We start from the raw sequence: 10965 nt of genomic DNA, 5'->3' as shown, positions 1-10965 counted from the left end.
ATCTGTTTCACTGTGATTTAGTGGTGAAAAGTGAAATACGTATCTCTTAGTGTAAGAAGAGTACAAAAAGTGTGGGAGTTGTGTGTGTGCTTGTTTATGAGACACTGCTCTCTGGACCACCTTCACCAACACCCTCACTTTGTTCTTACTATTATCTCAGGGGTTCCAGTCCTCATTAGGTAGGTGAAGAAATTGAAGCTCTGATTTGTAACTTGCGTTAGATCAGAGTTCATGACACGCTTGGGTGGAACAATAGGTCTGCTGGCTGAAGTCTAGGCATATTTATATGTATTGTGGTGGCGGCCTTATTTCCGTCTTGGGGGCTGTAGGAAATAAGCTATGTTGAGGATTCCACTATTTAAATTTAGCTGACTGCTGCCTTGGTATGTTGGGCTCTAGAGGTTCCCCAACTTGGCTGCACATTACAATTGCTTAGGGAACTTAAAATCTCAATGCCCAGGGCACAGCCCAGACCAATTAAATAAAAATCTTTTGGGGTGGCATCTTTACTTTGTACAGCTACCCAGGAGATTCTAACATGCAGCCAGATTGGAGAAGCACCACTGGATTCTTGCTCCTTAAAATGTAGCCCATTGACTGCAGTATTGACATCACCTAGGAATCTATTTGAAAAGGAGACTCTCCAGCTCCACCTCCCTCCTGAAGCAAAAGCTGTTTTAACATGGTCTGCTTGTGAAACACGTGCATGTTAGAAGTTTGAGAGGCACCCATCCAGACCAGTGGTTCTCAAATCTTGGTTTATCTCACAGTTCTCTGGGAACTTAGTAATGAACTTGGGCCTCTGTGTTTTTTAGCTCTCCATGGGACTCTGATACACACTGAGGTTTGAGAATAACTGAGTCAGGAGTCGTCGTCACTGAATGGTCTGGCAGTGTTTCACTAAAACCGTATCACAAAGGCAGGCTGTTGGTCCTTGGGACATGGTTTACCATTCTGAGGGATATTAGTTCACGCATAACTAATAATGCTTTCAAACATATGTACAGGCATGCATCTTTATCAGGAGGCTTCTGAACAATTTTTAGTGTAGATTGATAGACCAGTATTTTGAATAAGAAAAGCAGTATAAATGGGCTTAAAAACTGGGAATAGTACTAATTTTATCAAGGAAGACGTCACAACTTTCAGAGCCTCTGATATACACATTTTAATGTCTATCCATGATCTTGAGATACCTGGGGCAGATACCAAGCACCCACTTAATTGGGTTAGCTGTTATCTCAGACGTGATTTACCCAAGCCGGTGACTGTCAGTGGGAAACATTCATCTCGTGTTGTCTTCTCACTATTTGCAGTAGGGCAAAAGCCTATGGACAGCTTTTAGAATCTTGAGTTTAAATTCAGTTTAATAAAACTCCATTTTTGGGCTTTGTTCAGTGGTTCTCAACTATTTTTTTGAAAAATTTATTTTAATTGGAGGCTAATTACAATATTGTGATGGTTTTTGCCATACATTCACATGAATCAGCCATGGGTGTACATGTGTTCCCATCCTGAATCTCCCACCTCCTTCCCCATCCCATCCCTCAGTGTCATCCCCGTGCACCAGCCCTGAGCACTCTTGTCTCCTGCATCGAACCTGGACTGGTGATCTATTTCACATATGCTAATATACATGTTTCAATGCTATTCTCTCAAATCGTCCCACCCTCGCCTTCTCCCACAGAGTCCAACAGTCTGTTCTTTACATCTGTGTCTCTTTCGCTGTCTCGCATACAGGGTCATCGTTACCATCTTTCTAGATTCCATATATATGCATTAATATACTGTATTGGTGTTTTTCTTTCTGACTTCCTTCGCTCTGTATAATAGGCTCCAGTTTCATCCACCTCATTAGAACTGATTCAAATGGCATTCTTTTTAATAGCTGAGTGGTTCTCAACTCTAGATGAAGAAAATTTACCTGTGAAATTTTAAAAAGTACATTCCCCCCTCTCCCCAATGGAATTTCTGATTCTTAGGTGTTTTTTTTTTTTTTTTAAGATAAGAGGCACTGAACCAGGATGGGTAATCTTTTTCATCAAATGGGTCTTCCAACCTGGGTCTTGATACCCATCAGCTCTTGTGATGGTGCCTCTCTATGGGTCTCACACATGGGTGCCCAAAGGAGCATGCTGCAACAATGGATTTTGAGTACCATGCCACAGAGTGAGCTATAGTCTAGCATTTTCTGCTGTCTCCAGCTCAACACCTTTACAAAGTGGCTTTATTTTTATTTTCTATGCTCTTTTGTGGAGCCGGAAACCATTCGCCACAAGCACTGTACATGGTCTGTTCCCTGCCATTCTTTGCAGTGGCGGGAAGCCCGGCCCTGAGCACCTCCTGCCCACACATTTCCTGCCCCCTATCACATGGAAACCATCGTTTGTGTTTTCTTCTCTTAGCAGCCAATACCTTTGGCCTCTTTGATCACATCCTTTCATCTTAGTCTTCAAAACACTTTTGTTACGATGGTTGAAAATACTTGGGGGGTGGGGGCCTCTCTGGTTTTGGAGGCTCAGCAAACTTGCCCTGGTGGTTACCAGGGCCTGGGGCGCTGTGTGACTGTGTTTCCCATCTCGGCTTGTGGCTCAGGGCTTTTACAGTCTGAGTGCTGTATGACTTACTGTCTTTAACTTTTAAAAACTTAACGAATATAAAAAATGGATTTTTCCTTTTGGTAGAAACCAGCACAATACTGTAAAGCAATTATCCTTCAATTAAAAATAAATAAATGGATTTTTCCTGCATGAGGAAACAATACTTCACAGAACAAGGATCTTAGATAAGGAAATGAGGGGGAAAAAAAGACTTGCTTAGGTTGAATTAATTAATAGGCAGGTTCAAGCTTAGGCAGACCTGTCCATGGGATGAAAACGAGAGGCATTTTCAAGACTCTAGTTGGGCAGCCGGCTACTGCCGGAAGTACCTAGTTTGCCCTGAAGGTGTTGATTCAAGGACATGTTCTGCCACTTCCTGTCTGTTGACCTGAAGACCTTGTGTTTTGTCTCTCAAATTTAGCCAATAATTAGGCACCCAGGCATGATGCTGCATAGCACGTGGGATCACCAGAGACAAGATACAGCCTTGTTGTCCAGGAGTGGCTACCACTGAGCACCCTCCGTATGTCTGGCGTGGTATTAAGCGTCCTGTTACTTATATTTCCCTGTGAGATGGTTGGATGGCATGATCGACTCCATGGACATGAGTTTGAACAAACTAGGAGATAGGGAAGGACAGGGAAGCCTGGCATGCTGCAGTCCATGGGGTTGCAAAGAGTTGGACACGACTTAGTGACTGAACAACCACAATAATCCCATGAAGAGGAAGGTAGTCTCTTTCAGATGAGGAAATGGAAACTCAGACGACAGTGTGAGGATTTGAATCTTATTTCTGTCTGATTTCAAAGCACTTGGGTTAGGCTTTATGAGAAAATGATAGAATAGCATGGGGCTAATAAGACTTCTCACTGTTGTCCCGACAAAATAGAAGTGAAAGTACCTTGTTAATACAGCTGCTGTACCAGTGTATTGGTACCCTGAGCGCAGTCGTCAGAAATGCGGAAAATTGTCCTCACGTACTGCTTTTCACCCTCAGCTGCACATCCAGTTCTACTGGCTTCCAGCTAAAGGACTGTGGTGGCCAAGGTCAGGTCTTCCTAGGTGTCCCTAGAGACATCCCTGGGGTCTGCTATTTGAACCTGCTCTGCCTTTTTAAATCCCAGGGATGAACAGCTTTGTTTCTTAACTTTCTATTACTGAAAATGTCACAGACATACAATGCACACACATGCATGCATGTCAAGACATAAACTTACGGATACCCGACATTTGGCTTAAAAAATTATCAATGTTTTTTACCCCATCTGGACTTCCCTTGTGGCTCAGCTGGTAAAGACTCCGCCTGCAATGCGAGAGACCTGGGTTCGATCTCTGGGTTGGGAAGATCCCTGGAGAAGGGAAAGGCTAGCCACTCCAGTATTCTGACCTGGAGAATTCCATGGACTGTATAGTCTCATGGGGTCGCAAAGAGTCGGACACGACTGAGTGACTTTCACTACCCCGTCTAGTTTCAAGATACTATAAGAGACATCTGATGGGAAGCTCTTTCTATGACTCCAACATTGAGTTAAAAAGTATTTGCGTACCTACTCTCCAGGACATGCAGAGGTGATCAGAACAGACAAGGTAACTCCCTTTTTGAGCCTTACATTCTAGTCAGGAAGAGGGCCAAATTAGCACATGAAGAGAACTGCAGTTAAGTGGAGTGAGGGACACAAATGGTATGAAGTGATCACGAATGGGGATGAGGTGGGAGCTCCCTAGACACAGTGGTTAGGAAAGCTTCTCTAAACAGGAGACATTTATCATCAGTCACCGGCAGCTGGAGTGTGTCTAGGTATTACTTTACTAACTCTCCTTGCTGTGTGATTGAGTCCTGGAGTTTGCTTTTGCAGAAAGCATTGCCTCAGGAGATGACTAATAAACAACATTTACCGAAGGAGTGTCTCCTAAGCAAACTGTTTTGCAACTCTGCTCTAATCCTAGAGGAGTCAAGAGTCCTGAAGAGGGAAGGGAAATCCGGACAGAATAGAAGACACCAGTCTTGGGGCAGGGGTGGGAGTGGGTGATCCTGAGTTGGTCCTGAGACCCCATCTTTTCCTGCTTCTTCCTCTGTGATGGCTGTATCTGGAGGCACCTGGGATCTGGGCGTCCACTGGCGCTGATGTGGGCCTCATTCACTGGAATGGCAAGTAAGCCATTTCGCCTTTCTCCATTTGTGAAAGGGAGGGACCATACCCTGCCTGCTGCTTAGCTTTCCTGTGAAGGTCAAAGCCAGATCATGTTTGCTTTGGTGTTGCACAGACACGCTATTCTTCATAAAGATTCCAGATAAGGATGTCGCCCCACCCACGTCCCCTGGTAAATCGCTAGAATAACTTGGGTCAGCAAGGAGAGGCAAGGACGCCCTCGAGTTTGCTAAAAATAGTGTCTCACCGTCTCCACTGGAAAAAAGTCCTGTTTCATGTTAGCCCAGTTTCCTCCAATCAAGGCTGGAAGCATGAAATGGAGACCAGTTGCTGACCACTCTCTGAACCACAGTCCTTCATCTACTCAAACTCTCTGAAGTCCTGCCAGCCATGTCTCACATTTATATGCTCTTCCCCTAATCGTTCCTTCTTTTTCCTTGGCTGAATTCTGTGTGGGTGGCTCAGGAAAAGAGTAGACAAGCATGCTTTCTGCTTCTCGGGGGTATTTTTAAAGAATCTGACAATGGGAGGGCTCTCTCCCCTGGATCCTATTGCCTCTAGAATGGGAGGGTGCCCACATTTCCAAAACAAACAGTGAGAACGGGCTGCCCTTTTCCCAAAGGTGATGAGACCCCTCTGGGATGATGTAGGGTGTTCTGGCTTGGGACGATGGCTGCCCAGAGAAACGACCCACTGGGGGGTGGCCCACCTTCGTTCCTTCAGACTTCACGTCTAGCCAGGACTCAAGGGGGCCCATTTTGGGGGAGAGGCTTGTACCATGTGGCATGTGGATTCTTAGCTCCCTGACCAGGAATTGAACCCTTGCCCCCTGCAGTGGAAGTGCAGAGTCCTAACTGCCGGGGAATCCCCAAGGGGGCCCTTTTGAAAGCAGAGAGGCCCCCAGAGGGTGAGAGGGGAGATAAAAAGCAAGAGTGTTCAGGGATGTTGCAAAGAGAGCAGTGGGCAGCCTGCAGTGCCCTGGGGCTGGGAGGGCTGGCTTTGTTCTGAAAATCGGCTGCAGCCTTGCCAGGGCCTCCCAGTGCTGTAACTTCCCCTCCCTCAAGCTCTCCTGGAAGCTGTGGAGGGGGCAAGAAAATGCATATGATGGTGTAACCAGAAGCTCCTGGGGCCATAATGAGGAGAGAAATACCTGTCCACTGTGGGCAACAGAGACACACAGGTGGGCTGAGAGCTCTAGGCTCCCTTGGGCGCTGGCCTAGTGAAGCAGCAGCCCCACTTTTATCTCAGCGTGGTGGTCCAGCCTGACCCAGCTCTACTGACCCGCAGGCAGGGTCTCCGTCCAATTTTCTGGGCATTCCCTTAAAATGTGCATTCAGTTTACTTTGCTGAAACGGTGCATGTTTTAATAGGAACAGTACTTTATTGAGGTATAATTTACTTGTGCTAAAATGCACAAATCTTATGTGTACAGTTGGGCTTATTTTGACGTGTCTATATACCTGTGTAAATCACCCAAATCAAGATGCAGAATATTTCCACCACCTGGAAGCTTCCCTGGGGCCCCTTTCCAGCCAGTCCTTGTACCCCAGAGGCATCCACTGTTCCCATTTCTGTCGCTGGTGATTAGTTTTGCTTGTTCTTGAGCTTCATCTGTGTGGAGTCATATAGTTTGTACAGAGCCTGAACCCCTGGGGCCTGGCCTGTGTCTGCACTTGGCAGGTCTGCACTGTGAGAGGAGCCTTGGTTCTTAAGCTACCCTGTAAGAGAGCGCTGACCCCATTGGGAAATTGAAGCTGTGGATGGTCAGTGAGATGCCCACAGGGCATGGTGGGTCCTGGTGACCAGCCCAGGCTCCCCGATTCTGAATCCAAAGCTCTCTCCAGGCTCCCAGCGGGCTCTCCTAACCCCTCCATGGGGGCGCCTATCTGGTGCTCTGGATGAAGGGGCCTGGTGATCCTGGGCAGGTAGCGCCCCCTGCTGTCTACCGGGGCCAGACCCCCACACCCTCTCTCCTCCAAGGGAAGTGACAGAATCACCCGGGCAGGAGCCCAGGGCAGTGATGGACAAAGGGCAGGGACTCGGCTCCTGGAAGGAAGTCTCCTGTCCTTTTATTTCCCTCCGAAAAGACGTTTTCTTAAGCGTTTGGGGGCCTTCCTGCTTCAAAAGAAGCGGATGAAGGGAGAAGAGGCATCTTTGGTGGAGCTCTGCTGCCCCCAGGTGGGTGGCTGGGTCACTACCACGGAGCCGGACGTCCAAACCCCGCGATCTTCAGGTCTCAGGTTCAGAGCGTCCTTCTGTGGCTCTCCGTCTCCCGGCCTCCTGAATCCTGGTCTCCTTGGCTTCTGAGAGCCAGATGTCCCTCTAGACCATCATCTTGCACTTCAACCCTGATCTGGAGCGGTTCCTTGGAGAACCAGCTCCAGCTGTGCGTAGGAGGGTGAGATGTGGCCCCACGCCTCCCGGGGAGGGCGGGCTGGACAGAAGCCTAGAGGGCCTGTCCTGCATAAAGCAATGGTGTGATCGAGGGAGATCAAGGTTTGATCTTAGGGCTTGGCTGGGGGGGAGGGGGTGATAGGCGGGGCGGGGGTACTTCTCGCCGCGGGGTGCGCAGCCCCCCTGCCTGCCGTGGGCGTGGGTGCCGCCGCCAGGGCCCCGCCGCCCCCGCCCAGCTCGCCGCCTTCCTGTCGCACCTGCGGTCGTGGTGGTGTAACGGCCAGGCCCTCCCGGCCCCGGCACGTGGCCTGGGGTGATGCTATCTCTAACTCGGTATTTTTAACTCCTTTTTCCAGAGGATGTGGCTTCTGTGGGAGAGCTTCAAAGGGTGCCCCACTTGCCCCTCGCGGCAGCCATGACGTCATGGAAATGGGAGGGGCCGCCCCAAGGCCCCCCAAACACCTGCACGGAAGTGGGAGGCTTTTTCCACTTCCTGTCCTACATCTGGCTACTGACTCAATGTCTGACCTGCTTATTAATTTCAAAATATAGCTCTCAGTGTGATACTCAGAGGAAACCTTACTCACGTGCCTGTCTGGGTGAAACTAGGCCTGCATGCCAGGGGGCCTTACACAGGGGCAGGGCACTGGCCCGCCAGCCTCCTGGCTTCTGAGTGTACAGAGTGACAGTGACCTGGGCTTGCAGACCTCCCCAGACCCACCCATCAGTCAGAAGCTCTTCTTCCCACAGGTTGCTCCCAGAGGTAGATGGAGAGAGAGTTTTAAGACAGGACACGTGGAGAAAGCGAGGTGAATGGTAAGGTGGCCTGCAGCCCTGGACCTGGGTGTGGTCCTTCAGTAAAGGGAGGGCTGATTCCTAGAAGCCCTGATGCTTTCCCATCCCCCAGGCTCTACTGGATGAGTGCCCACCCGAGGCTGCTCTGGCCCAGGGACCATCACTCAGGTTCTGCTTTTCCTGATAGTTCTCGACAGGTTACTCTTAGCTCTTGGCTAAATTATGAAATGCCTTCTCAGGAGGCTCAACGGTGAAAAATCCACCTGCCAATGCAGGAGACACAGGAGACTCAGGTTCAGTCTCTGGGTTGGGAAGATCCCCTGGAGTAGGAAATGGCAACCCACTCTGGTATTCTTGCTTGAAAAATTCCATGGACAGCATGGCAGGCTGTAGTCCATGAGGTTGCAAAGGGTCAGACAAGACTGAGCGACCACACATACACAAATTGTGAAAATGTGGCTCACTGGACCACCTCGTATATTAATCCCTGTTTTCCTTTCTCTTATGCTCCCTCACCCCCCTACACACATATACATCTTCGCTCCTTCCCCAGTGCCTGATGAGCCCCCTGCCTCATTTATTTGTTCACTTGCTGCTTAAGTGTATATTAAGCATCAGTTGTATGCCAGGCACTGTGCTGGGTGTTGCAGACACACGGATGAACACCATATACTTCCCATCCCAAGGAGCTCATAATTGAATAGATTTTCTTGCTGAGATATTACCTGATAACTAAAGTGGTATCTGTCAAAGGCTTTACATGTGACCCCATGGGAGTTAGATGTTATGGGCAAATCAAGAAGAAAACAATCTTCAAGACTCAGAAGGCTGCCCCTCCAATGGTGGGTCATGGTGAGGGGTGCTCTGTTGGGGCTGAGACCCCACCCAAGTGTTCCTGAAACACATACTGGCTTAGCCTGCCCTTTCCTTGACCAGATCATGATTCCAGTTGGACTCAGAGGGCAGATTTTCTGGGTGAAGTGGCAGAGAATTCTTTAGAATCTTAGGCTTGGGGTCCAGAGAAGTTATTTGGTCCATTTTTCTGCCTCCAGGGTTGGCCTGAGCTTAAGTCTTTTGGGGGCAGTAAGATGTCTGTCCAGAGAATTCTGTTCTGTAACTGGCCTTGGGGGCCCATTCCACCTTGGGATGGCATGGTGTCCCTCCCCGAGGCTGGCCCCTGCTGGTGAGGACTGGGGCTCTTCAGGGCTGGGCCTTCTCAGGGACTTGGTGACCATGTCTCCAGGTTTCCTCAGCAGCCTCTTCCCTCCATGCTGAACACTGTCCCTTACTGCATGGAGGGATCTGCTGCAGTGGCCCTTGGCCCAGCACCGCCCTCCTAGCGGGCACAGGCACCCTTCCCCAGGCCTCCTCACAAGGCCACTTCGATCGCCTCTGACACCCTGGTGGGGCCTGGGCCAGACGTGAGAACAGAGAGGACACAGCCACCCAAGACTCTGCACCACCTCTTCAGCACTCTTGCTTAGTTGGCTGTTGGCTTAACAGCCTCAGACCTGAGAGAAGGTTCTTGCTGCGATAGAGGAATCCAGATTTGAGATGGAAAACTTCCCCGAGCTGATGCTGACCCTGTTTTCCAGATGGCCTCTTACCTGCCTGAGGCCTTGTCACTCTCAGCTTGGGCTGGGCCTGGGAGGAGTGGGCCTTCCCCCCTCCATGGGTCTGGGAGGATCCCTGGGCACTGCTGCCACACCCCTTCCTAGCTCCTCAGGTGGCCTCAGGGGTCCAGTGACCACAGGGCCCTGCCATCTAAGGACCCTGAGCTGGCATGACTCCACAGGCCCCCTCGGTCTCCTTCCACCTGGGCCTCCTCTGCGGTTCTTGGGGGGTCTGTCTTTGGCCCCTTCACTGCCTTCCAGTGTCCCTGCCGCTGTCCCCTGCCACAAGTCCCATTTCCCCTTCATCCTCAGCATCTTCACAGCCAAGGCTCAGGAGCAGACCTGCCTCCCCAGCCACCCACACAGTCTCTTGCCTGGATCTTATGTATACAGACCAAAGTGGATTACTATTTTAGGAGGAAAAAAAAAGAGGCTAATTTGCCTAAAGTTTTTAACAGTTGATAAAGGCTTGCTCTGTTAACCCTCCAAGGGGCATTTTCATTTAATAGGGGGAAGAGAATGCTTTAATTAAAAGAAATTCCCAATGGTGGAGTCTCTGGCATCGTGTTAGACTGATGAGGAGGCAGTTTTGAGTTCCCCGCAGGTGGTAACTCTTCTTCTGGGTGTGAGAGTGATCTGCTATGATGGGATTTCCTCTGAGATCTTTCCCTTTAGTGATCTTTAAAGGCACTTGTATTTAGGCTGCACATGAGGCTGCTCAGAGACCACTGGGGTTTCTGTGACTACCCTTGGTAGGGCTACCAGTATTGAACATGGTTCTTAACCTCTATAGAAGCCATAGAATCAGAGATGTGGGGAGCTGGAGGCAGCCTCCAGTCCTAAGTGGCATAGGTTTTATAGGTGGTGACCCTGGAACTCACAGACGGGAGGGACATGCTGATGTTACCTATTGAGCTGGTGGCTCCATCCTTGTAAAAAGCCGCAGACCTGAATTGTAGCCGGAAGGATTTGCTTGTTTCTGGCTGTGTGGTCAGAGACACACAGGTGAACTGTAGATGTACTTGGGGCTAGAACCCCCTCCCACTCCTACACCAGGAATCGGTAAGCACTGGGCTCCAGTCTTGAGAATGGTAATTGTGAGGTGGATGGCTGAGTAGTGTCTGAGGGGTGCTCCCTTTCCTAAGCACCCCAGGAAAGGTGCTAAGGTAGCAGGAGGCTCAGGAGAATCCTAGGGGACCCCATCTCCTGTCTTCTAGGTGAGGGCTTGAGATGCCTATTCTCCTTGGCCAAGTCCCTGGGCTTGAGAGGAGAGAGCTCATTTCTGCTTTCCTTGTTCTCATACCCAGGGTGATGGGAGCAGAACGTCTGGCTAGGGTCACCCTCTTCTCCCCGCTTCCCCCACTCCTAGACTGACACGCCAAGGGGCTGAGCCTCTGGTGGGCACTGGGGGCA

This window comes from Dama dama, chromosome 12 (genome assembly GCF_033118175.1).
Source record: "Dama dama isolate Ldn47 chromosome 12, ASM3311817v1, whole genome shotgun sequence".
Taxonomy (NCBI): domain Eukaryota; kingdom Metazoa; phylum Chordata; class Mammalia; order Artiodactyla; family Cervidae; genus Dama; species Dama dama.
Note: the sequence above shows the minus strand (reverse complement) of the source record.